A 26747-nucleotide genomic window follows, 5' to 3' on the forward strand; every position below is an offset into this window, starting at 1 on the left:
TGCTACCTTAGTTTTGGACTGCTCCTAAACTCAAAACTGTGAGTCAATAAAATCCTATTGTTTAAGCCAACCCATTGCATGATATTAACTTTAACAAAGAGGAAACTAAAACAGGAAGGAACACTTCTTAATTCATTTTAAGAACATAATATAACCCAGATACTAAAACCATAAAAAGACAGCACAGAACTAGTAAAACTAAAATATCCACCATAAATATAAATGGAAAAGGCCTTAATAAAATATTAGCAAATAGAATGCAGCAATATATATAAAGAATGATATGCCAAGACCAATTAGGATTTTTTTCAGGGACATAAGACTGGTTTAATATTCAAAAATCAATCAATGTAATCCACCATATTTACAGACTAAAAACACAAATCACATGATAATATCATTGATTTAGAAAAACCATTTGAAAAGTTAAATTACTATTTCATGATTAAAACTTTGGGGAAAAAAAGAATAGAGGGGAAACTTCTTCAACTTGATAAAAAGTTGAAGATGAAAGATGGAAGAATGAATGCTTTGCTCCTATGATGGGAATAAGGCAATGAGGTCAACACTTCTCACTCTCAATAAACATAGTAAAGGAAACTCTAACCATTGAAACATAAGAAAAGAAGAAATAAAACTGTTCTATTTGCATATGATATGACTGTTTACATAGAAAATCCTAAGGAACATACAAATTCCTAGACTTTTTAAATAATTTAACAAAGGTTTTAACAGAAAATATATAGTTAATAATTGTATTTCTATGTATTAGCAATGAACATGTGCACATTAAAATTAAAGATATAAAAACATTTACAATTACAAAAACAAATACTTGGATGTAGATCTAAAAAAACACTATTAGGACTTGTATACTGAAAAATACAAAACACTGAAAGAAATGAAAGAAGATCTAAATAAATGGATAAACATGCTGTGTTCATGGATTGGAAAACTCAACATTGTAAAATTGATATACAGGTTTAATATGATTCCTTCTTTATCCCAGGAAGATTTTTTTATAGATATAGACAAGATTACTCTAAAATTTATATGGAATGGCACACGCACTAGAGTAATAAAAGCGATTTTGAAAAATAGTAAAATGGGAAAAACCAGTCTCTCAATTTCAAGACTTATTGGTGTAGCCATAGTAATCTAGACTATGTGTTATTGGCAGAGGAAGACACACCAGGTCAATGGAACAGCATAAAGAATCCTGAAATGCCCAAATGAATTTTAATTTTTATAAAGGTACAAAGTATTTCAATAAAGATGATCTTTTCAACAAATGATCCTGGAGCAATTGGATTGTCATAGGTAAACAACAAAAACAAAAACAGAACAAAAATTCTAACCCTAAGTTGCATATCTTCCACAAAATTTAACTCAAAATGGATTATAGACTATAAACTTATGAAAGTTTTAGGAAAAATTACTGGAAAAAGTGTTTAGGATCTGGGTCAGCAAAGAGTTTAACACTTGACCTCAAAGGCAAAATTGACATGAAAGGGGGAATTTGATAAATTGCATCACATCAAAAGTAAAAACTTTTTCTGGGAAAGATTCTGTTAAAAGAATGAAAGGACAAGATACAACTAGTAGAAAATATTTGCAAACCACATAACTGACAAAGAACAAGTATCTAGAACAAATAAAAAACTCTCAAAATTTAAGACTAAAAAGGGCTAACAATCCAATGTGTAAATGAGCAAAAGACATGAACTGATATTTAAGTGAAGATATACAGATGGTAAAAAAGCACATGAAAAGATGTTCAACATCTTTAACCATTAAGGAAATTCAAATTAAATCACACTGAAATATTAGAATGCCTAATATACAAAATAGTGACAACATCAAATGCTGTCAAGGATACGGAGAAACTGGATTGCTCCTATAATGCTGAAGAAAGTGTAAAAAGGCACAGCAACTTTGGAAACAGTTTAACACTTTCTTAAATATTAAACCTGTAATTACCAAAGGATCCAACAATTGCATTCCTGGGAATTTGCTGTAGAAAAATGAAATTATAGTTACATTAAAACCTGTACATGAATGTTTATAGTAGGTTAATTCATAACAGCCAAAACCAGGAAAATATCTAGTTATCTTTCAATACCTGAAAATAGCAACTTATAGGTATCACAGTCACTTTGTCTAAGGCTGGCCATGGGTCTCATTTATCAAAAATCATTTTTTATACTCTGCCCATTCTTAACTACTCTCCACTGTTTAGTGGCCTTTCCTACTTGTTGAATAAGCCAAACTCCTTAACTCCTTCAAACTTCAGAATGTCCTCACTTGGGGTTCTCCTTTGCTTAGTGTGTTCTGCCCCTGGATTTTCACCTCATGGCTTTTGCATAATTTACATAAGTAATTTACATAAGTATCACTCCCTCAGTGAGGTCTTGTTTGATCATCTCACCTATGGAGTCACACCTCATGGCCCCACTATCCTGCTATTGGATTTCTTTAATTTATAGTACTTAGTAGTAACTTTAATAATCTTGTTTTGTTATTCTCTTTTCTTTGTATATTTGGGTCCCCACAAAATTATATAGTTAATGCCCTCTACTATATCATCAATATCTGGAATAGTGCTTGATTCCTGACTCAATAAAGGTTTATTGAATGAATGAAGGAAGGAAGGAAGAATTTCTGTTTCAGATGCTGTAGTGGGTCTGGGATGTTTCAGATGCTGTAGTGGGTCTGGGATGTTTCAGATGCTGTAGTGGGTCTGGGATTTCAAAGACACAATTCCTACCTTCCTGGAGATTAGAGTCTAGTGAGTTAGAAGTTAACTCTCCCTCACCTTCCTATCAATTTTTCCTTCTACCTACAACTGTTTCAGGAATTCCTCCTCACAGCCAAGTTTATTATCTTCTCTTCTTGGTTATGGAGTAGCTCTGCACAACAGACCTTAGAACAGCAGAAACTTGACATTTGAGAAATGATTTCTCCAGAATTTTACTTTCACAAGTTTGTGAATAATAAAGCATTAAACTTCAATCTTCTGAAAAAGTGTAAGTTTCACATGTCAAGATCCTATCAAATTCTTGGACAGATGATTAATAATTTTGGTTACCAAATGGTTCCTGAATATCCAACATGTACTAGGCACTGTTTTGAAGTAACTACAATATGATGGAGATCCAAACAGATTCAGTCCATATAGAGTTGACAGTTTATTAAGGAAGGGAAACAAACAATAGGCAAAGGAATAGATAGTACAAACTGAGTTTTGAAGAAACAGGAGCAAGGAGGGAGGGCTGCATAAAAAAGACTTTCTTGAGTTATGCAGGTCAGAAAAGACGTTCTGGAAGAAGTGATGTTTTCTTTGTGATCAGATAAAAATGATAGAAAGTTACTAGGTAAAACTGAGGGTAGGTAATTAGGAAGGGATGGGGCTAAGAACATTCCAGCAGAAGCAACAGTGTGAAAAACCTGAAAGAAATACTATACAGGGACAGAAAGAAAATTAGGCCAAACAAATTAATAGGAACCACACTATGCAGATCCTTATAAGTCATGTTAAGGTTTATAAAGATTAAAATAAAAAAAATAAAAAAAAATTTAGAAGAAATGGCATAAAGGCTTCCAAGAGCCTTTAAGAAATAACTTTAATGATATCCTGGTTAAAAATACTTCTGGGAAAACTTTCCTTTGGTTAGGTTCATCCATGGTTAGTTTGGTCTAGGACAGAAGCATACTGATAATACAGTCTCTAATGATTAAATTAGCTACAACTTGTAGGCATCACTGTGCAGGTGATATGATGGAGAATGGCAGGCCCTGGATATAATGAAAATTTAATTACCCACTTAATATAATTAAACCATGAAATCATGAGGGAACATAAAAATTAAAAATATATAATCTAAGCTGCTGGGTAGCTGGAAATATTTTCACATTAGAGAATTAACTTCCATTATCAGTGTCAATATCTACATCATCTTTTAATATTTCATATAGAGTCCACTAATGGAATTGGGACATAATCAGGTGGTGAAGAATAAGAAAGATCCTTTATTAATAAAACACATTGGCAGTGTTTGCTCTCTCCTCCACAGTACTTTGCTTGTCCTTTGTTGGCTTGAATTATATGCATCCTTTCTGAGATGGAAAGCTAATTTATATGATTAATGTTATATGCTTCCCGAAAGTTTAAAGATATGACCAAACAGGGGATAGCAATAAAAGCACATAGGTTTCCTTTACCATAGAAATTGTGAAAGCACATCATAGTGTTTGTGTCTAGCAGAGCTATTATGTGGATATGACAGAGGTTGAAAGAGAAAATCTAACGACATATATTTTAGAAGGAAATCTAAAAAATGTTAACATGGGATTGTATAACATAGTGAACCCTCATGTGAAATACAAATATGAGTAATATTGCATATATGACTGCTTTTAGAAAATATAAACACAAATAAACTAGAGACATGGAAACAAAAGCAGCTATGTAGGAACAGAGAGATTAAGAGGCAATGAGTTTTTTTGTTGTTTTTATTATTGTTGTTATTATTGGAATAATGGACATGCTTTAATAATGACTGAAGTGATGTGATTATACCACTATGTGATTATACCAAATACCATTAATTGTATAGTCTGGGTGGATTTATGCTTTATTAATATGTATGAATACAATTGGTTTTAAAAAAGCACATAGCTTTCCTTTATCATAGTTAGAAGAAGTAACTGAAAACTATAGTTGGGTTCCTATACTCGATACAGAGTACAAATTTATAATAATCTGTTCAGTAGTTTAGCAAAGCCTTTGTTTTTTAGCCATAAATGTATAATTCCAAAACCTAATTTAACATTTGGCTCAATTTTTTCACTGTCAAAACCTGAGTATTTATACTTTTGAACTTGAGTACTTACACATTTTTACATTGTCCCAAATAACTATTTTTCCTAATTACTGCTTAAAAAATATTTCTATTTTACCTATACTCTTATATATAATTTTCTATTTTAGCCATTTTATTATTACTAATTTGGGTGACCATCACTTTAGAGAAAAATTCCAAGATAGTTTAAAATTTTCTATATTATTGCTGAATTGGTGATATGTCAAGCAATTAACTTCAGGAAAAATCAGAGGCCATAAGAAAGAAAGGGTCACCTATCTCATGAGTTGGACCAATATGGAGTTTTGTGTTACAGCCTAATTGTCCTCACATTCACATCTAAACAGCAAGGTAATAAAGATTTCGTTATTTAATTGAATGATATGCTCAAAACAAACAACAAATTGTCACCTAAATTGGATAAGGCATTTGGGAGGATGTAAAGATGAGAAAGACATCGTTCCAGCTTTTAGATATTCCCTATTTAGGAAAAGAAAAAAAAGCATATACAGGACTCATGGTAGTCTGTGAAAGGATGTTAAGTGAGAATGCACAAAAGACTAAGGAAATTCAGAGGTAGAGGAGAAGCAGTCACAACTGAAGAGAAGTAAAGTGAATTTTAAGAAAAAGCACAAAATCTTTTTACATGAATCCTAAAAAATAGGAGTGTTTTAGTAAATGAATAAGGATTGTATATTCCTACTTTTACCATGGTAAATGAATTGTAAAATCTTCAAGAACCTGCATAGAGAAAAAATAAGCAGCATAAAAAGAAATGGCTGGTTTAAGATATTTTGGGAAAAATAAAGAAATAACAGAGATATAAAAGCCAACTGACAAGAGAATTCAGTGGAAGAGTAGATGACTAACAATATAAAATGTTCCAGGTGATGAGCAAGGATTAAAATGGAAGATATATTATTTAGTGTAGTAACAGAGAATATTGAGTGGCCTTCAAAACCTTCTACCAATTGTGAAAGCAGAAGCCATTATATAAGGTTTTAGAAATGGTGATATATAGGGCACCTATTTTAAATTTAATATTTAAATAAGCATAATATTAGATTATATATTATTCAATATTTATTGAGTAGCTGCTATATTTCAAGCCCTCTTATAAGAGTTGGGGATACAGAAAGGAACAGAAGCTGAGGCACAAAGAGTTTAAGTAACTTGTATAGTTGGTAAGTAAAGAAGCCAGAATGGAAAGCCAGCTAGTCTGGTTCCAAAGGCTATGTTCCTAACACAACACCTTCCTCTTCCTTTGTACTAAACTAGGCACTCGATGCGAAATAAGTGCTTTAGATACATCAGACAATTCAAGAGACAGAACAGTTCTATGAAGTTATATTGTCATAATAACCATTGTTTCGAAAAGGAAACTGAGGTTTATCAAGACTGCAGAGGGAAACGGACTTGGCCCAGTGGTTAGGGTGTCCGTCTACTACATGGGAGGTCCACGGTTCAAACCCCGCCTCCTTGACCCGTGTGGAGCTGGCCCATGCGCAGTGCTGATGAGCGCAAGGAGTGCCGCCCCACGCAGGGATGTCCCCCGTGTAGGGGAGCCCCACGCACAAGGAGTGTGCCCCGCAAGAAGAGCCACCTCACGTGAAAGGAAGTGCAGCCTGCCCAGGAATGGCACCGCCCACACTTCCCGTGCCGCTGATGACAACAGAAGCGGACAAAGAAACAAGATGCAGCAAATAGACACAGAGAACAGACAACGGTGCGGGGGGACGGAATTAAATAAATAAATACACCTTAAAAAAAAAAAAAAGACTGCAGGCTAGAAAGAGACTGTAGCAGAATTTTAGTCCAAGGAAATCTGATTCCAAAGCTCACATTCTCATTCATTATACTAAACTGTGCATGTCTAGTATTTAGAGAACTTTTAGAGAAATTTTGGAAAATAATAAGATATAAGGAAGAAACTACTTCTACCCAGAGCTAACTACTATCAATGTTTAGCATATTTCCTTACAATATTATTGTGCAATTTTTTATAATTAAAAAATTGTAAATGCAAACAATTTTAGACCATGCCTTTTTGACATTAAATCATTAACATTTATATCTCATTAAAAACTTAGTAAACATAATTATTGGACAATTGGTTATATCATATTTTATTTAATCTTTCATTGTATGGGATTTTTAATATTGTAGTAACTTTTGACTACCATAAACAAGGTAAGAAATTACATAACTTTTTGCAAGTTTTTGAGGCCCTTGATACATATTGGTAAGTTGTTTTGTAAAATAATTTTAGCCATTTAAAATTCAAAATCAAGGTATAAGATTGCTGGTTCCACACTATAGCACTGTACATCATTTACTTTTGAAAGCATTCATAAATTCAAAAGTAAGGAATGGTAGAATGGAAGTTTAATGAGAGATTTTTCATCACAGTACTTGTGCCTGATATATTGGGTGTACTCAATAAATATTTATTGACTCAATTCTCTGTTTAATATGGATACAGCTATCAAATTTTTCATGATTAAAAATTGACAATTAAAAGGGTAGCTGGTGTTTACCTATCATGCTAACAGAGGCAAATGGTCAAGGAGAACACACACAGAACTTGATGGAACAATATTCATTAGGAAAAACTCAGAGACAGAAGCAGTCACAGGCATGTGGGTTCACTCTTTTCCACTGCACTCTAGGACACTTGCACTGAGATCTGTAATTGCTTGAGAAGGACTAAGATTCTTGTCTATGAACCTTTTAAAGAGCATGATTAGGGAAGCCACAGGGCAGGATACAATAATAATACAACACACTAGAAACCAGCCCTATCCTGGCAGCTCAGCATTTGTGGTTATTATTGAGCAACAATTCTCTATGGACCTATCACGTTTCTGTATTTTGCCAATGAGGAACTGAATGCCTTTTTTATTTTCAAGACTATCTTTTCAAGGATATTAATACAGCAAACAGCCTTAAAAGATACAGTGTCTCCACAAGAGGAAAGGGCAGCTTTGCTAACAGCTTTCAAAGGACAGGAACATTTACTGTTCAGTATAATAAAGACAATGTCTCAACCTCCAGCAAAGAATATCCCTGCTTATCTTATTATAAAAGACTGGGGTTTCCTAAGGTCAGGGTTCTAGCCTGTAATGCAACTTACTGCATGTAGAGGTGTCATGTGGCCCTTTTTGTGTTGCCTGGGAGGAAATGAGGCTTGAGCAACTGGTACAAAAATGCTGATAATCTGGCTGCTGCTATTCTGTGACTAATAAAATTTCCTTCATCTTGATCTAAGAGTCTTGTGTAATTTGCCACCACCCATGAAATTGTGGTAGTTATTTTAGCATCTTACAAGAAGGGTAAGGTGGAAATCTCAAATCCTTCAGAGTGCTTGACAGTTGAGAGGTACACAAGTTTCTCCCTTGGCTAGGGGGTTTAAGCTTGGTGGAAATTCTATGTTATGGCTAGCAAGCAGCAAAACTAGCATTATTCATATTTTAGGAAGCCCCGGCCTCTCCGCTCCCATTAAAGAGGTGGGATTGGAGCTATGACTTTTGGTTAACAAAGAGTGATGGTCTTAGCAATAGATTAAAACCACTGGAACTTTGCAAAAGACAGCCTAAAGAGGAACTGATTTGCTTTAGACTAATTAAACTCTCAATGCCAGAAAAAAAATTGGAAGATTTTATTTCAAAATCATAGATAAGGTTTTGGTAAATATACCAGAAGGAGCCATTGAGGAAGCAGCAATTAAAGATGTAAAAGAGTAGGGATATTGGAAGAAACAGCCTTCTAATGGGCATGAGGTGAAATGTGTTGAAAGCAGATGAAGTAAAATTGATGTAAATAAAATAAAGGACACATTTTCCAGTGAACCATAAGAAAAAGATGAGAAAAATGGGGGTAAAACAGAGCAATTTATATTTGAAAAAGGAAAGTTAATAATGTTCATATTGGAATTACATGGGGCATAAAGGATAAATAAGATACAATGGATAGATGGACAAAAAAGGTACTTACAGGGAAGATAGTGGAGAAGGGAGTGCCAGGTCTCAGTTCTTCCACCAAAGTAACTAGTAAGCAGGCAGGAAATTCTGACACAATTGCTCTGGGGCTCCAGAGGCCTGGATGCAGAGCATCCAGGAAAAAGCAGAAGAGTGAAACTGACAAACCACAGTAAAGAGCAGTTAGCAGCTCTCTTCACATATTGGCTGCTGGTACCCATTCCCCAGTCCCTGGCTAGCTGTTGCTAACAGCAAATAACATAAAATATCCTCTAGGCATGATAGAGCAGTGATCATGGCTTTTGGTGAGTGAATTTGGATCATGGGGTCCCAAATCTGTGCTACTGCTTCAATCTACCTTGGACAAAGGTGACAGCAGGCATTTTTTAAACCATGGCATTGACAGGGGTAGAGACAGAGGAGATGTGAAAATAATAGTGCCTCCACAGTACAGTAGGAACCAGTTTGCTGAAGGATGACTCTTTCCCAAGAATCAGGGCAAGAACATGGGCAAGCATTGATCATGGCTTCTCTTTAGTGAATTTGGATCACTGGGTCTCAACTCTAAACTACTGTTTCAGCCTGCAGCCCCAGAAAACAGTGGCAGCAGCCATTGTTTCAACCCCACCTGGACAGGGACAGAAGTAGTGGAGATGTAAAACACAGTGCCTCCTTAGGGTGGGAATGAACAGTTTGTTGAAGAGTGGAATCTGCTGGACAGGACAGGAAGGCACAGCTTTTGGAAGTCATAGGGAAGACTTTGGTGTCCTTTCTGATCCCCATCCCAGTGGATTTTGGAGCCAGTCAGTGCCCCTCTTCGTGGATCCTGGCCCAATTTTAGCTGGGAAATATTGATTTGGTAGTAATTCAAGCATGGCCCCCAGAGTTTGTCCTTCAATCAGGGGCAGCTGGAAACAAAGACAAATATATAGAAGCAAAATAAAAACAGAGCAAATCAAGATTCCCAGAAAAGGAACAGAGGAAAGGAAGATTTCACTTGGAGGAGAAATAGCAGCAGAAAAAGTGCAATTTTAAAATTGTATTGCATATCCAGGGCAAGTAACAAATGAAGAAGAGGTAAAAATATATATATGGTCAATTAAACATAGGCTACTCTAAAGTATTGAAGTAAGTTGAACACTGCATCAAAGAAGAGTCTTAACACAAAGCCAACCAACAATAAAACCCTAGGCAAGAAAGAGAAACTGACCTTCAGAGTACACTAACAAAATATTCAGATGTCTAGACATCAGCAAAAATTACAAGCCATATTAAGAATTAGGAAGATATGTCCCAGTCAAGGGAACCAATTAAAACTTAAAGGAAACACAGAATTAGGAATAACTAATCAAAGATGTTCAACAACTCTCCTAAAACCATTCATGCAGATGAAGGATTATAAAGTCACAAAGGATATTAGAAAGAATTTGGAAGTATGAAAAGAATCATACAGAAATTACGGGGATGAAAGACAAAATAAAAGAATTAAAAAATATATAGTAGGACCTTACCACAGCAGATTTGAACACACAAAAGAAAAGATCAGCAAAGTAGAAGAATGAGAATCAAAATCTTCTGAAAAGAAGGAGAGATATAGAACAGAATGAATCTGAAAGATATCAGGAAGTACAAAAACATATGTGTGATGGGTGTCCCAGAAGCAGAAGAGAAGAGAAATGGGGAAGAAAGAATATGTGAGGAAATTGTGATCAAAATTTTGTAACTCATAAAATACATAAATTACATTTCAGAACCATAGAGGTGAGAAGGCAGTGAGATAGATATATCAGTAATATATATATATTACTGAACAAGAAAAACTGACAATCAAGAATTCTTTATCCAGCAAAAGTTTCCTTCAAAAAAAAAAAAAAAAGGGGGAGAGTTTAAAATACTCACAGATAAATGGAAAGTGAGAAAGTTCATCAACAAGAGACCTGTCCTACAAGAAATCCTAAAGGGAGTTCTGCAGGCAGAAAAGAAAAGGCAGGAGAGAGCGGTCTAGAGGAGAGTAAAGAAATGAAGATTATAAATAAGGGTAACCAAAAGGGTAAAAAGAGATATATCAAAAAGATATAATAAATAAAAACTAAAGGATAAATGGCTGAAGTAAATACATTTACAGCAATAACATTGACTATTAATGGATGTAATGACACAATCAAAAGATGGAAATGGATAAAAAAGTATAAGCCAACTTTATGCTGTTTACAAGGGATTCATCAGAGATTGAAACATATGAATAGGTTGAAAGAGAATGGTAGGAAAAAGATATTCCATGAGGAATAACCAAAAAAGAGCTGGGGTAGCAATACTAATATTAGAAAAAAAGACTTTTTTTTTTCAAAACTGTTATAAGAGATATAGAAGAAAAACTGCATATAAATAAAAAAGCACTCCACAAGAAATAACAATAATAAATATTTATGGATCTAACCTGGGTGCTTCAAAATATATGAGGCACACATTGGTACACTAAAGGGAGAAATAAATGTCTCTCTAATCATAGTTGGACACTTCAATACAACCCTCCCTCTCAGGATTAGATAGAACATCTAGACAGAGAATGAACAAGGAAATAGAGAGCTTGAATAATATGATGAAATAACTAGACCTAAATGAGATATCCAGAATATTGCACACAAAAACAGAAGGGTATACATTCTTCTCAAGTACTCATGGATCTTTCTCTAGGATAGACCATAAGTTTGGTCACAAGACAATAAATTTAAAAAGACTGAAATTATACAAAGTACTTTCTCTGATCATAATGGAATGAAGCTGGGAATCAATAGCAGGTAGAAAAATGGAGTATCACAAATATGTGAAGATTAAACCACACACTGTTAAATAACCAGTAAGTCAAAGAAGAAATTTCAAGAGAAACCAGTAATTATCTTGAAAGGAATGAAAATGAGAACCCAACCATATCAAAATCAATGTGACAGAGAAAAAGGCAGTACTGAAGGGGAAATTTATAACCCTCAATAATTACATTAAAAAAGACAATAGAACTAAAATCAAAGACCTAACTGCACACCTGGAGGAACTAGGAAAACTACAATCCCAGAGCAAGTAGAAAGAAAGAAGTAGCAAAGATTAGAGCAAAAATAAAAGAAATTGAGTACAACAACAACAAAAACAATAGAGAAGAACCAATAAAACCATAAGTTGGTACTTTGGAAATAACAAAATGGGCAAATCCCTAGCTAGACTTACAATGAAATAAGAGAGAAGAGGCAAATAAATAAATTAAAAAATAAGTGGGAGTACATTACCACTGACCTCACAGAAATAAGAGGTCTTAAGAGGAACCTATGATCAACTGTATGCCAACAATTTAGACAACATAGGCTAAATGGACAAATTCCTAGAAACACACAAACAAACCACAATGACCCTAGGAGATATAGAAATCTTCAACAAACCAACCACAAGTAAAGATATTGAAACAGTCATCAAAAACCTCCCAAGGGAAGCAGATTTGACTCAATGGATAGAGCATCTGCCTACCACATGGGAGGTCTAGGGTTCAAACCCAGGGCCTCCTGACCCATGTGATGAGCTGGCCCATGCACAATGCTGATGCGCACAAGGAGTGCCACGCCACGCAGGGGTGTCCCCTGCATAGGGGAGCCCCACGCACAAGGAGTGTACGCCATAAGGAGAGCCACCCCAAGCAAAAAAAGTACTGCCTGTTCAGGTGTGACGCTGCACACACACAGAGCTGATGCAGCAAGATGATGCAACAAAAAGAGACACAGATTCCCAGGACTGTTTACAAGAATAAAAGGGGGCACAGTAGAACAAACAGCAAATGGACACAGAGAACAGACAACTAGGGAGAGGGGAAGAAGGGGAGAGAAAATAAATATTTTTTTAAAATTATAAAAATGAAAAGAAATGATTTTGAATCTTTACTACGAAGAATGTAGTAAAAATATCAATAGGCAAAGAAAATAAGGATTGCATGAAATGAGGGAAGGCAACATTGATATGGCTGAGAAAAATACGGTATGGACTCCAAGTACTATTTATACCTCTCTATTGTAGGATACCATTGACTTTAGAAATTAGCCTCCTGTCTTCCAAATGGAACTCTGAGCTATTTGAGGATGAGAGCATTGTGTGACTCACCTTTGATTTCTTATTGTTTATTGTACTCTGTAACATAGGCACTCACTACATTGACTGAATTAATATTCGACATTCTTTAGCAAAGTTGAGAAAGTAGTCAGGTAAGGAATTTGTTGAGTTTAGTGTGACAAAATCCAAGAGGCAAGAGAGTCTAAGCATAGAGCAAAAAGAACAGTTGGTGACCACTTTTCTGAAAACGGGGTGGAATTCAAGTCAAATGAAGTTAAAAAAAGAATAGATATGCAAGGAACCTGCTGAACTTGAACAGTAAGGTGGTCAATAAGAACATGACTCTAACAAGAGAAATGACTACATTTGAAGACACCAAAAAGTTGGAAGAAAATAGATAATGGAAGATACAGGGAGATGGAGACATGATAGAAGATATTGCTAATATCTGAGGAGAAAGCACAGGTCACAGAAGAGAAAAAGGTTTGTAAATATGTTGATAAATTTGTTTGATTAGTTAACTATGTCATACTAGGCATTTGTTTAAGTCTTTGTGTTTCAATTTCTTTATTTCTAAAACAAAGATAATAATCCTTCTTATGATAGACAAATCTAAGTGGTAGTTAGTCCCCAATGATAGCTCTCTAATGAGCCATGCCATCTGATAGTCACTCCCTGGTATAGTCCCCTCTTCTGGAATATGGTTGGGCAATATGACTGACTTTTGATGCATAAAATGCAATGGTCATGATGCCATTTGCTTCTCAGACTATGTTATCACATATCTAATACGGTCCCCTTTGGTCCCTTGAGACCTTTGCTCTGGAGGATGCCATACACTATGTAAGAAGTCTGACTATTGACTATTGGAGTACTTCTCTGGAATGGAAAAGTCCAAGCTTGACCTTGAGAGATCCTCTGGAAAGGTGAACCAGATATGGGAGTGGAGAAACCATCTTAGATATCCAGAGTGATTGAGCCTTCAGCTGGCTTCAGCTCTGGTTACCATCAGTCAACTTTCAAAACTATGTGAGATAATAATACATCTTTATACTAAGTTTTTTGGTTATTTGTTACATAGTAATAGATAAATGAAAAAGAAATCCTCGAAGAGTTATCAGAATTTAAGTGAATATATGGAAAACACCCAGCATTGCATCTAGCCCACAGTAGCCATTCAAAAGAAAATAGATGCAACTATATTTAAACTTTTATAATTATGATTATATATTAATACAGTGCTTTATATGTTAAAAAATATTTTCATGCATATCTCATTTTCTTTTTAATGTGGCCCTAATAGAAAACATAAATTTTGTGATACTTCCATCTCACATATTAGTATTTCAAGCTGTGAATTAAAATTATTTATAGAAGGGGAGTGGGGAGTATATGAGGACCTCATATTTTTCTTTATGTAACATTTTAAAAAAATAAAGAGAGAAAAAATAAATAAATAAAAAGAAAAAAATTATTTATCGAAAGTTGCATAAGAAAATAGTGATAGCACTTGGCTGGTAACACCTAGCTTAGTAAAATATATGTGACAATCAAAATAACATTACCTCAAAGATTGAGGAATTTTACTTTAACTGAGAGCTAATTGTTTTCACTCCTTGTGCTAAATACTGTATGCTAGCTTATTTCACTCCATAATATGGCAGCTGTTACCCCAGCCACACGGAATCAAAACACACACACACACACACACACCTGAGTCTCTGAAATGTTGAGTGGTTCTGTCCACTTTCTACTTTTAGAACATAATACACAAGTGTGTGTACCTCTTTTCCTCTATTATTAAAGGAGTAAAATGAGAAAAGTAAAATAAGAAAAATGGAGAGTATGTGGCAGAGAAAAAGCAACCTCCACAAAAGGAAAAGTTGTGCAAGAAAAATAAGGACAAGTTAAGGCAGGTGAATGTAATCTAGGGATATTAATTTGAAACAATGTTTCATCAGACACTGAGTAGATAGGGCAGGATGGAAAGTGGTTTGCATACTTCCAAAAAGGCGGGGTAAAATTATTGCTTTTTGAGCAGAAAGCACAGATAACAAAGGCAAGGAACTTGAAAAATCTGCCGAACAATTGCTATCAGCAGGAGGAGAGTGTTGTGAGTGGTAAGGATTTTGTTATGTCGGAATTCTTCTCAACTAATTAATCATACTGGGGGGCATGTATTTATAATTACTAATCTTTCTGCCATTCTCTAACTGCCTACCAAGGGCTGTTCTTTTGCCTGAGGATCCATTACCAATATTTGTTTCAAGAATCAGAAAACTGCCATTATTCAGAAGTTGCTTAATGAAGTACTTAGTAACAAAAGAATCAGTATATGCCAAATTTATGATGGATCTGATCCCAAGTAAGATTTCCAATATTATCTATGCAGACAGTTCTATAACCATCTAACACAGGGATAAGCTCAAGGATTTTTTGGAATTCCATCCAGTTTTTATAATTACATGATTTCTCTGTTACAGTCAGGTGCAGATTAACCTTAAAAAGGGGACAGCTCATTTTCTGAACTTCAGGACACTTACTTGGTGATAATCATTATAATTGCAATGTTTCATTGTGGCCATAACACTGGCTTTATTATAAGTCAGTTGTGCTCTGTGTGTGTGTTGTATGTGTGCATATATGTGTTTTTGCAGGAGTATTTATACAATGGGTAAAGAAGAAAAGAGATTCTTAAGGGAATGTGTCAGAAAATGGTCTGAAAGTAGTGACAAGAAAAAGGAGTATGCTTCTGAGAAAAATCATTTCTATACTAGAGTGGAGGTTACATAAACCCTATGTTCTGACATATACATATGAAACATTTTTAATCAATAAAGTCTTCAGAAACTATAAATTGTTTCTTTTGAAAAAACAGAAAGGGTGTTCTTACTTAAAAGGAACTCTTGACCTTAGAGAATTGAGCAAAGGAAAGATCAGACAGCAACTCAAAATTCTCAAAAAGTCTCTAAAAGGATTTAAATCCATGTAAAATTAACAATGTAGAATAAATAAATATGCACGAACTTACAATCTAAATCTAACCACATACTGCTTAAACCTAAACGTCTTCTGAAAGTTTACCAGAAAACTTTCAAGGTTACTTACTTTTCCTGTCTTCTTTATTATCTTTCAAATATATATATGTTTAAAAATCTATTTGCATGAACTGAAGAAAATAAATTAGCACAGAGTTTTGCAAATTCCAGGATTATTTAAAGGTTTAAGCAGAAAGAAAGAAAAAAGGCAATCGCCTGAAAATTAAGAAAAGACCTAATTTTGATTTCTTAAGCTCAATAATTGAGTCAAAGCATGTATCTAAAACTCATCAAAAAGATAGAATTAGATTTTTTTAAAAATTCAGTACTTTAAGAATCACACCTCATTTTTCTAGGGATCTATTTTGCAGAGAATGAAATATCACAATTTTGGAATGAAGAGAATCATTTTAATTTCTCTTTTTGAATTCTACTCAAATTATAAAATAATGAATTTTTAAAAAATTCATAGCTCTGCAATTTATTGCTAGTCCTATACTACAAAATGTAATAAAAAATGGCAATAATTATTTTGTGCTAAAAACCTTAGTAAAATCAAGCAAACATTTCATATGAATTATGTCTACTGAATAGCTATATATTTTCATATCCAATATTTTATCAAAAATCTAGCCAGAAGCAGGTCATTTTTTATTAGAGAAGTTCTGGGTTTACAGAAAAATTATACATAAAATGCATATATATTACCCTATTATTAATAGATTGCATTAGTGTGGTTCATTTGTTACAATTCATGAAAGCATGATTTTGTAACTGTACTATTTTCTGCACTCCAATGATTTATCTTAGGGTTCACTCATTGCATTGTACATTCCCTTGGATTTTTTAAAAAAAATTCTAGTAACATATTATAACCTAAAATTTCCCTTTTAACAACAATCAAATATATAATCCAGTGCTGTTAATTATCATTTTATTGTTGCATTGTAGAGTTTTAATATGTATTCTGAATATTAAACTCGTATCAGATATGTGGTTTTAAATATTTTGACAGTTTGAATTTTGTGAATCCCAGAAAAGATTGTTCTTGAACTAATCCATTAATGTGGATGTGAGATTCTTTGATTGCATTAGATTCAGGTAAGGAGCCTTGATTAGATCTCTTTTGCTTGGACAAGATCAATTAAGCATCACACAGGTTGGTCTCCACTGTCGTACTGAGCCTTGTATAAACTGAGGACACAGAGATGTGGGACACACAGTAAAGGAGTTCTGCCATTTTGACCCAGCCATGTGAGAGAGAGGACTCAAGAATTGCCAGTAGTTGAAGCTAAGGCACAAAGTCCTCAAGATGCTGGGCCCTTGGAGCAGCTCAAGGCTGAAGAGACAAGATATACCAGACCACCACCAGCTGAGTTTCTGGAGATGGTGAGCCTTGAGAGGAAGACAGGGTCCCCAGCAGAGATCTGCTGCCATTTTGCCTCAATATGTGGCAGGATGCCAAGATCACCAGTAGCTGACTTTGATAAGAAACCATCTCTGATGGTGCCTTGATTTTGACATTTTCACAACTTTAGAACTGTTTACTTTTTCCTTTCCAGTTTGGATGCTTTCTATTTATTTATTTACTTAGTTTTAAGATTTATTTTTTATTTGTTTCTCTCCCCTTCCCCACTCCATCCCCTGCCCCAGTTGACTGTTTTCTGTGTCCATTTGCTGTGTATTCTTTTGTCTGCTTCTGTTGTTGCCAGTGGCATGGGAATCTGCATCTCTTTTTGTTGCATCATCTTGCTGCGTGGGCAGTGCCATTCTTAGGCAGGCTGCACTTTCTTTCGCGCTGGGCGGCTCTTCTTACGGGGCACACTGCTTGCGCGTGGGACTCCCCTACATGGAGGACACCCCTGCATGGCAGGGCACTCCTTGTGCGCATCAGCACTGGGCGTGGGCCAGCTCCACACAGATCAAGGAGGCCTGGGGTTTGAACCATGGACCTCCCATGTGGTAGATGGACGCCCTATACACTAGGCCAAGTCCGCTTCCCCTCTATTTATTTCTATTGCCTAATTGCTCTGGATAGAACTTCCAGGACTAGGATGAATAACAGTCATTACACTGGGCAGCCTTGTCTTGTTCGGGATCTTAGAGGGAAAGCTTTCATTCTTTCACCAAGTATGTTTGTTAACTTTGGGATTTTCATATATGCTTTTTATCATGTTGAAGAAGTTTCCTTCTATTCCTGGTTTTCTAAGTGTTTTTTATAAAGAAGGAGTGCTGGATTTTGACAAATACCTTGTCTGCAACAATTTAGATGATCATGTGGCTTTATTTTTTCATTCTGCTAAGGCAGTGTATTACAATGATTTTATGTTGAACCAGCCTTGCATAACGAGAATTAATTCCACTTGATCATGGTGGATAATTCTTTTAATGTGCTAATATTTTGTTGAGGATTTTTGCATCTATATTCATAAGAGATATTGGTGTGGAATTTTCTTTGTGATATCTTTTTCTGTCTTTGGAAAGAGTGTAATGTTGCCTTGTATATTGAATTAGGGAGTGTTCCCTACTCTTCAATTTTTTTGGAAGCGTTTGGGCAAGACTTTTGTTAATCCCTCAGAATGCTTGGTTAAAATTTCCCTCTGAATCCATCTGACCCTGAGCTTTGTTGGGAGATTTTTAATGACTGATTCATTCTCTCTACTAGTAAACGGTGTGTTGAGATCGTCTATTCCTTCTTGATTTCTTCCTTCCTTTCTCCCTCCCTCTCTCCATCCTACCTTTCCTTCCTTCCTTTTTCTTTTTCTTTTTTTCCCATATTTTAAGAGTAGCTCAATGATTTGGCAGTTGGCTAGTACAATACAGAGAGCCTAAGGGGAAAAATACAAAATGGCACTTAACACCAAGGCCAGTACTCATCTCATATGATTACAACTAAGGACATTACTATTTTTGTGTGTTTCTCATCACTTTTCCTTAGAACATAAATCAAGGCCATTAACTTGAACTTGAGGCAGATGCACAATAATACATAATCTTACACAAAATATAAGTAACGTTATACTTTAAAGTATTGAAAATTAAGTATGTGTGCTAATTTGTATTTTGACTTAGAAGAGAACACTCAACTAGGGAGGCTTATACTGATAGTAAAGCTCTTCAAGTTAACAATGTCTTCCTCTCCCTTTATATTTACCACAACTACATCAAGTCCTGAGAGGGTTCATTATGAGAAAAATGTCAGGCACAGCTGTAAGACCTTACTTTGAAAGGAAATAACAAGAAAGCAAATTGGAAGGCGGGACTTCATCTTTGTTTTCAAATAAGTGGTCTTAATTTTTCTTCTTATAGAAAAGGTTAAATCGGTTTATTATAAATATACCTAAACCATTAATTTTTGCAGCTTTCGTGTAAAGTCCAGCATGTTGTTTATACAAAATCTTTGAAAAGAGATCAGTAGAGATAATCTAATCTTAAATCGTGATATCACCATGTAGGTCCTTAGCACAATCTCTCACCAGTAAGAGCACAGCATGCCTAGATATGCCATTGGTGATCTTTAATAGAAGCTAGTTTCAAAAACTGGGAGATTTCTGCTACAGGCATACATTCTTTAATATCTTGTTTATTAGTGAAAATCGTCAAACCAGCTTTCTTAGATCCTCGTGCTAAAATTTTATACAATTCTTCTCTAGTTGCAGAAATCCTTTCTCTGTCTGTACAATCCACAACAACTATTATAAACTCAGTGTTACTATAGTTTGTGTCCCAGGAAGAATGAAGAAATTCCTGGCCACCAATATCCCACATTATTATTAACCACTATCTCTTCTATATTACTTCATGTGTAGAAGTAATTAACCACTATTACTTTTATATTACTTCTTCGTTCATCAAAAATCGGTAAAAGATTGTAATTTTCCCTGCATTATTCCACCCAACAATAACTTTGTGCTCCTGGTGAATGAACAGTCTGCATGTCCTGGTTGTTTGTAGGATAGGTCTAGTAGTGATGAAATCCCTTAGCATCGTGTTTTTTTTGGGGGGGTGGGGAGGAATGTCTTAATCTTGTCCTCATTTTGAATGAAAGTCTAACCAGATATAAAATTTTTGGTTGGCGATGGTTTTCTCTCAGCACTTTAAGTATTTCTGATGAGAAATTGTCACTTAATCTAATTGGAACTCCCTTGTTCATAACGCATTGCTTTTCTCTTGCAACTTTAAGAACTCTCTTCTTATTCTTGGCATACAACAGTTTAACCAGCAAGTGTCAGGGTATTCTTCTCTTCAGATTTAACCTGCTTGGTGTTCTCTGGGCATTTTATGTGTATATTCATGACTTTTGCAAGTTTGGTAAGTTTTCTGACATTATTTCTTTGACTGTTCCTCTGCCCCTTTCTCTCTCTTCCTTTAATACTCCTATAATGCATATATTGATATACTTGATGGTGTATCTTAGGCCTGTTGGTTTAGAGTATTATTTAAGTTTTCTATTTCCTTATTGATGTCTCTCCAGATGCTCTATTCATTATTGAAAGTTATGTATCTAAGTCTCTTGCTATTAATAGAGAACTGTCTATTTCTCCTTTCATATCAGTCAATATTTACTTCATATATTTTGGGGCTCTATTGTTAGGTACATGCATATTTTAAATTGTCACAACTTTTTATTGAATTGACCACTTTACCATTATACAATGACTTTTGTTCCTCATAATAATTTTTGACTTAAAGTCTATTTTATCTGATATTAATATAGCTACCCCAGTTCTCTTTTCATTATTACTTGTATGATATATTTTTATACATCCTTTCACTCCCAAACTATTTATGCACTTGAATTTAAGATGAGTCTCTTGTAAACAGGATATAGTTGTATCATGCTTTTTATCTATTCTGCCAATCTCTGGTTTTGTTTTGTTTTTTTTTTTACTAAAGAGTTTAATCTATTTATATTTATAGGAACCACATATAATGCAGGAATTTTTTTTGCCACTTTGCTTGGTCTCTGTAACTCATACCTTTTTTGTCCCTCTATTCTTCCTTTAATGCCTACTTTCCTATTTATTTAATTTTTTAAAAGTACCATATTGAGGTACTTTTCATTTTTATGTGGATACATTTTTCATATATTTCTTTGTGGTTACCATGGGGTTAAAATTTAACATTCTAAATATATAGCAGTCATACTTGGTTTGATACTAACTTGACTTCAATAGTATAAAATACACAGTTCCTGTAATTCATGTCTCCCCAGGTTGCCCAACTCAATTGTCTTACTCTGATTTCATTGTGTGAAACTGCTTTTGCCTGGAAGACAAGTTCTGGGAGTGGAGACAGCTGGAGAGGAGTTTTCTATGCCAGTCTTTCCCAGGTGGGAAACCAGAGACCCACAAAGGGGTTGCTGGCTAGTTTCAAATTGCTCTTAGGAGGAGTCAAGGAAGAGGCTAGGCAGGCACAGGAGCTTCTCTCACAGCTCCCCAAAGCTGAGCTTTCTTGACATGGCACCTGCCCAGCAATTTTAGCCCTTCAATTTTCCTTTGCAGCTCTGGGAAAGACTACTGTCATTTTTTTTTTAAGATGTATTTTTTATTTTTCTCCCCTTCCCCGCCCCCCACCCCAGTTGTCTGCTCTCTGTGTCCATTCGCTGTGTATTCTTCTGTGCCCGCTTTTGTCAGTGGCACCCGAAATCTGTGTCTCACTTTGTTGCGTCATCTTGCTGTGCCAGCTCTCTGTGTGTGCAGCGCCATTCCTGGGCAGACTGCACTTTCTTCACACTGGGTGGCTCTCCTTACAGGGCACACTCCTTGAGCGTGGGGCTCCCCTATGCAGGGGACACCCCTGTGTGGCACAGCATTCCTTGCAGGCATCAGCACTGTGTGTGGGCCAGCTCATCACACGAGTCAGGAGGCCCTGGGTTTGAACTTTGGGCCTCCCATATGGTAGCCAGATGCCCTATCCATTGGACCAAACCTGCTTCCCCCTACTGTCTTTAAATCTCCTTCACTGCTTTGTCTGGGGCAGGTTGGAGCAATGGCTACCCACAGACCCAAGCCCTCAGCAATCTGAAGTAGCTAATCAAAAGCAAGCAAGGATCAGTGATGAGACTATACACCCTCACAATCCTGGGGACCTAGGTATTTATGTCCCTCGGTAGACCAGGGACTGGGTTTCAATTCCTCACTGCTGCCAGTCTTAAGACTAAAGGATGGGTGATGGTAGCTGCCCATGGAAAGTACAAATCCTTGGTATTTATGCAAATTTACCAGCCTCTTCCTTTGCTCTTCCTTGGATACTGCACAGTGCTTTACTGGACTCTGAAGGTCCAAAATAGTTTATTCAGGCAGTTTCTGCCTATTTAATAGTTGTTCTAGTGGAGGGACTAATTCCTAGTGCTTCCTAATCCATCACCTTCCCACATACATTTAGAAGTAGTTCGTTTTGATAAAAAGGTTTTTAAAACATAGATGGATAAGTCATAATCTAAATATCTTAATGACTTATAAAAGAATTAAAGATTTCCAGTTGTTAATTTATTAAGCAAATAGTAATGAATTCCACTGTTGATAAAAATTTAGCAAAAGGAAGCCCTATTTCAGTGTACTAATTTTTATTTCTAGTCAGCACTAATATTGTTAATTATATAATATTGGAACTATTAATGCAAATATTATACAGTTTTATTTTGTAAACTCTCTTTGCATTTGTTCTTAATATTGAATCACTTTTCTAAATTTATCTTTTCTATTTAGGAATATAAACTCAGTATTTGAAAAATTAAATATAAATTATCATATTTTTATAAAATAAAAATAAATTTGTAGGATTTCTGTTTCTGGGAAATGGAGTAGGCATATTTTCCCTCATTTTTTCCTACCAAGTACAGCTAAAAACCTTAGAATATATATGTTTATACATATGTAAACATAAGAGTACTCTTAAAGTTAAAGAGAAGAAAGGAGATTGGATAGAGAATTCAACATTCAAGGAATGACAAGATTCTAGGGCTCAGCAAAGAGTTCTTAAACATGCCAGCAAATGCATAACCTGTAAAAAGAATTGATAAATTAAATTTCATAAAAATTATAAAGTTTTATTCTGTGAAAGTCCCTGTTGTGACAATGAAAGGTAAGGTATAGATTTGGAAGAAATATTTGCATACCACATAACCAAAAAAAAAAGGCTGGAGTCTATATAAAGCACTCTCAAAATTCAATACTAAAAAAACAGCCAATCCATTTAGAAAATTGGTAGAAGACATCAACAGATAATTTACTGAAGAGAATATACAGATGGCAAATAAGCTCATGAAAAGTTGTTCAATATTCTTAGCCACTAGGGAATTGCAAATTAAAAAATACAATGAAATATTACTAAGCACTTACCAGAATGGCTAAAATAAATAACAGTGATAATACCAAATGCTGGTAATGCTGCAGAGAAATTGGATCACTCATATATTGCTGATAAGAATGTATAATGGTTACCCATACTGGAATATGGTGTAGCAAATTTGCCAAAAAGATGTGGCCCAGCAATCACAGTTCCAGGAATTAATCCCAAATAAATGAAAATTTATAGTCACACAAAAACCTGCATCTGGAAGTTTATAGTTGCTTAATTCATAATAGCCAAAACCTGAAAAACATCTAAATGTCAGTAGATTAAAAAAACTGGCACATACATAGCATGGAATACTGCACAGCAATACAAAGGAAGGAACAATTGGTAGATACAACAATTTGGATGAATTTCCAGACAAATATGATAAAAAATAAACCCCAAAGTTTATGTACTGTCTGGTTCCATTTATATAACATATTGAAATGACAGAATTATGGAAAAGGAAAACAGACTAGTGGTTGTCACTGGCTAAGGAGACCATGGCAGTGGGAATGAAGTGCATGTGGCTATTAAAGGGCAACATGAAGGATCCTTGTGGTGATTAAATGTTCTGTATCTTGACTCTATCGATGTCAATACAGAGGCCGTAATATTGTAATACAGTTTTGTAAGATGTTACAACTGGGGAAACTGCATGAAAGGTACAGGGGATTTCTATTATCAGTTACAAATGCAATGCAAATTATCTCAAAATAAATAGTTCAATTTTAAAATAAGTAAATAAAAATAAATTTTCGAGCTCTGAAATAATAGCCACAAAAGTTAAAATGGGGATCCTAAACTTTGAAATGTTTTTCTTCTTCTTAATGTATATATTTTAGTTCTACAGTAGACATATTTTGCTTTCCTAAAAAGAGGAAATAAACTATTCACATAATCTAAAATAACTAGATATTAATGAAGCACGAAAGCAACTTTTAAATTTATATTCATTTGTTATAAAAGAGCCTAGCCAGTGGTTAGGGTATTTTGTGGCTAGACTGAAAACTTCTAATTTGAATGGAGAATGAGTTGAATAGCAGAATTGCTAGCCATGTATATATATTTTTCTATCCTAGGTGCTCTTATATCAACACTTACCAAAAATTAAATTTGCTTTCAGAACTTAAAAGTGTTCTGAACCTTAGAAATGCTGACCTAATGGCAGTATATGATGTCTTTTTGCTGCCAATTAGATCAGGTAGTATTGGGAACCATCTTTATTACTTTCCCTTGCCTAGATTATGTGTTCGCACACACACACACTCCCTCTCTCACTCACATATGCCCACCTCTAAGTTCTGCAAAGGACCCATGTCATTTCTTTACAAAACTGCTGGCCTATTTTCAAGAGGTGAAAATGAACTGGAGCAGAGCTCAACATCAGAAATCAAGAGGTAATTTAAGTGATGGTGACAGAAGTTTTCAGTGAACACAAAGAATGAAATGGAAGGATGTTGGATAAAGATCATTCTGTTCGAGAATCCAAAGGGCAAGAGAAGATAAAGAAGTTAGAGGTCAGTCTTATTGAGGACAGAATGATTTTGTAGCTCTAATTGATTTCTGCAGGCTCCTGGAGGAATTGAACTTCTTTTGGAAATATAATGGTGTAGGGCATAAGCAGAAAATATATGTCACACACAGAACCAACAGTTATCCCAGAATACATCTAAAATAGAAGTATAATTAAATTCAAGAGTCTTCAAGCAAAATTCTACAAAGTTATCTCCTTTCTGCCCTCTAAGGAAATAACCTTTGCCATAGGCCCTGGGAAACCCATGTTTTCAACTGCAATATGGTAGTGCTTATTAGTCTTAAAAGACTATTATGAGGATATAAGTTTGTAAATGATTAAACTTTATTTGAAAGTAAAAATGTTAGGTTCTCTGCATTATGCCATCTCAACCTATAGAGTGCTTAGGGTAGAAGGCTAGGCTAGGCTTGAAATAAAACATTGCTATCCTGTATGATTACATTTGCTGACAGAATTTACTTTGTGCCTAAATTCAGTTTAGTGGTAGGTCTGCCATCTACTGATCACTTAAATAAATACAAGATGCCATCTTTATAAGTTGAAAATCATATGATAATAGGTCATCTAAATGGAGTAATTCTAGTCCAAGTATACGTGAGAGAAAAAGGATTTGAGTGACAGTAGGAAATATTTAATCAGTATTTTAATTAAAGATAAATATGCTAACTTAAAACAAAGTACAAAAGCAAATTAAAAATAATTTTATTACATCTACGCTGACTTGAAAATAAGAAACTAATATCCAGAAAACATCACTGAGTTTAAAAGAAAGTTATTGTTTTAATTATATTCACTGAATTATCTTTTATTTCAAATTATTATCTTCACTACCTCTTAATTTAAACAATGAAATAAAATTTATACCAGTACTTGGATGTCAATGGTTATTTATTTATAAACATAATACACTTTCAGAATTTGAACTCTAAAAGATGAAAGAGTTATACTCCTCACCTTTAAATGATACAAGGACTTTTTAGTTGTATTTTTATTTTTTTTTAGTACTATTTCTTTGACTTTTAAAATAGAAGTGACAGGTAATACGAGGCTTTCCATACTCTTTCTCATGGCTTAATTTTCAGAATGATTAGCCCAAAACTATACACTCCCACCACCAGTTCCTTCCAGAATACTAACCTGATATTTATATTTCTAAAACCACCGATATTTAAAATATGGCTTATTCACATGAATTAAGATGGCTTTTGCACAGTGCCTGAAAATTACAGTTATTATGCCCTGAGAAGTATTTACTAAGCTAACTTTGTCAGACAAATGTATAATATTCCCATTTTAATGTTATAATAGTTATTTTTATTTTCTTGGTTGGTATGTTTAATCAGAGATCTCTTCTTTCAAGTTATATTTCTTTGAATTCTAATCAGTTATAGTAAAGCCATTCAAATAAATAATATTTTTAAAATTCTAATAACCATTAGCCATGTTTTTCATTATTGTTGCATCCAGTTAATTTCCCCTTAGGATTATATTGCTTGCAGTAACAAGATGGCATCGCATTCTTCAAAGTGGAAATACAGATAGTTTTGCAGTTGCTAAAATTGAGTAAAAATGGCCTGCAATCATCAACATGTCCATAATCCATTTTATTGCTTACACAAGCAAAATAATGAAACAGTATCCTCAAACCACTTAATCCTTGATTTAGGAAAGTCCAAATTTATTTTTAATTCATAAATATAGCTTTTGGCAATCAAATCTAGCAATCTTATAAAAAGGAATAAGCTGTAATTTAAGGCATCATCATGTTCAGATACCTGCTAGAGGAGACACTAATTTCTAAATAGGATATCTCATATAACCCCTGAAACAGATTATGCCAAGACCCACTTTGTTTGTGTTCCCAATATGGGAACATTTTTTTTCTCCACTCAGTCTGTCTCCTTTATAA

General features: G+C 34.7%; 1 protein-coding gene and 1 pseudogene across 4 annotated transcripts in view; both read right to left on the minus strand.

Annotated features, from left to right (window-relative positions):
• CTNNA3 (catenin alpha 3) overlaps positions 1–26747 on the minus strand; it is a 1802485-nt gene that overhangs the window by 264750 nt on the left and 1510988 nt on the right. The window lies entirely within an intron of this gene.
• On the minus strand, positions 19423–26130 carry LOC139439113 (ADP-ribosylation factor-like protein 5A; annotated as a pseudogene).

This window comes from Dasypus novemcinctus, chromosome 6 (genome assembly GCF_030445035.2).
Source record: "Dasypus novemcinctus isolate mDasNov1 chromosome 6, mDasNov1.1.hap2, whole genome shotgun sequence".
Lineage (NCBI taxonomy): Eukaryota > Metazoa > Chordata > Mammalia > Cingulata > Dasypodidae > Dasypus > Dasypus novemcinctus.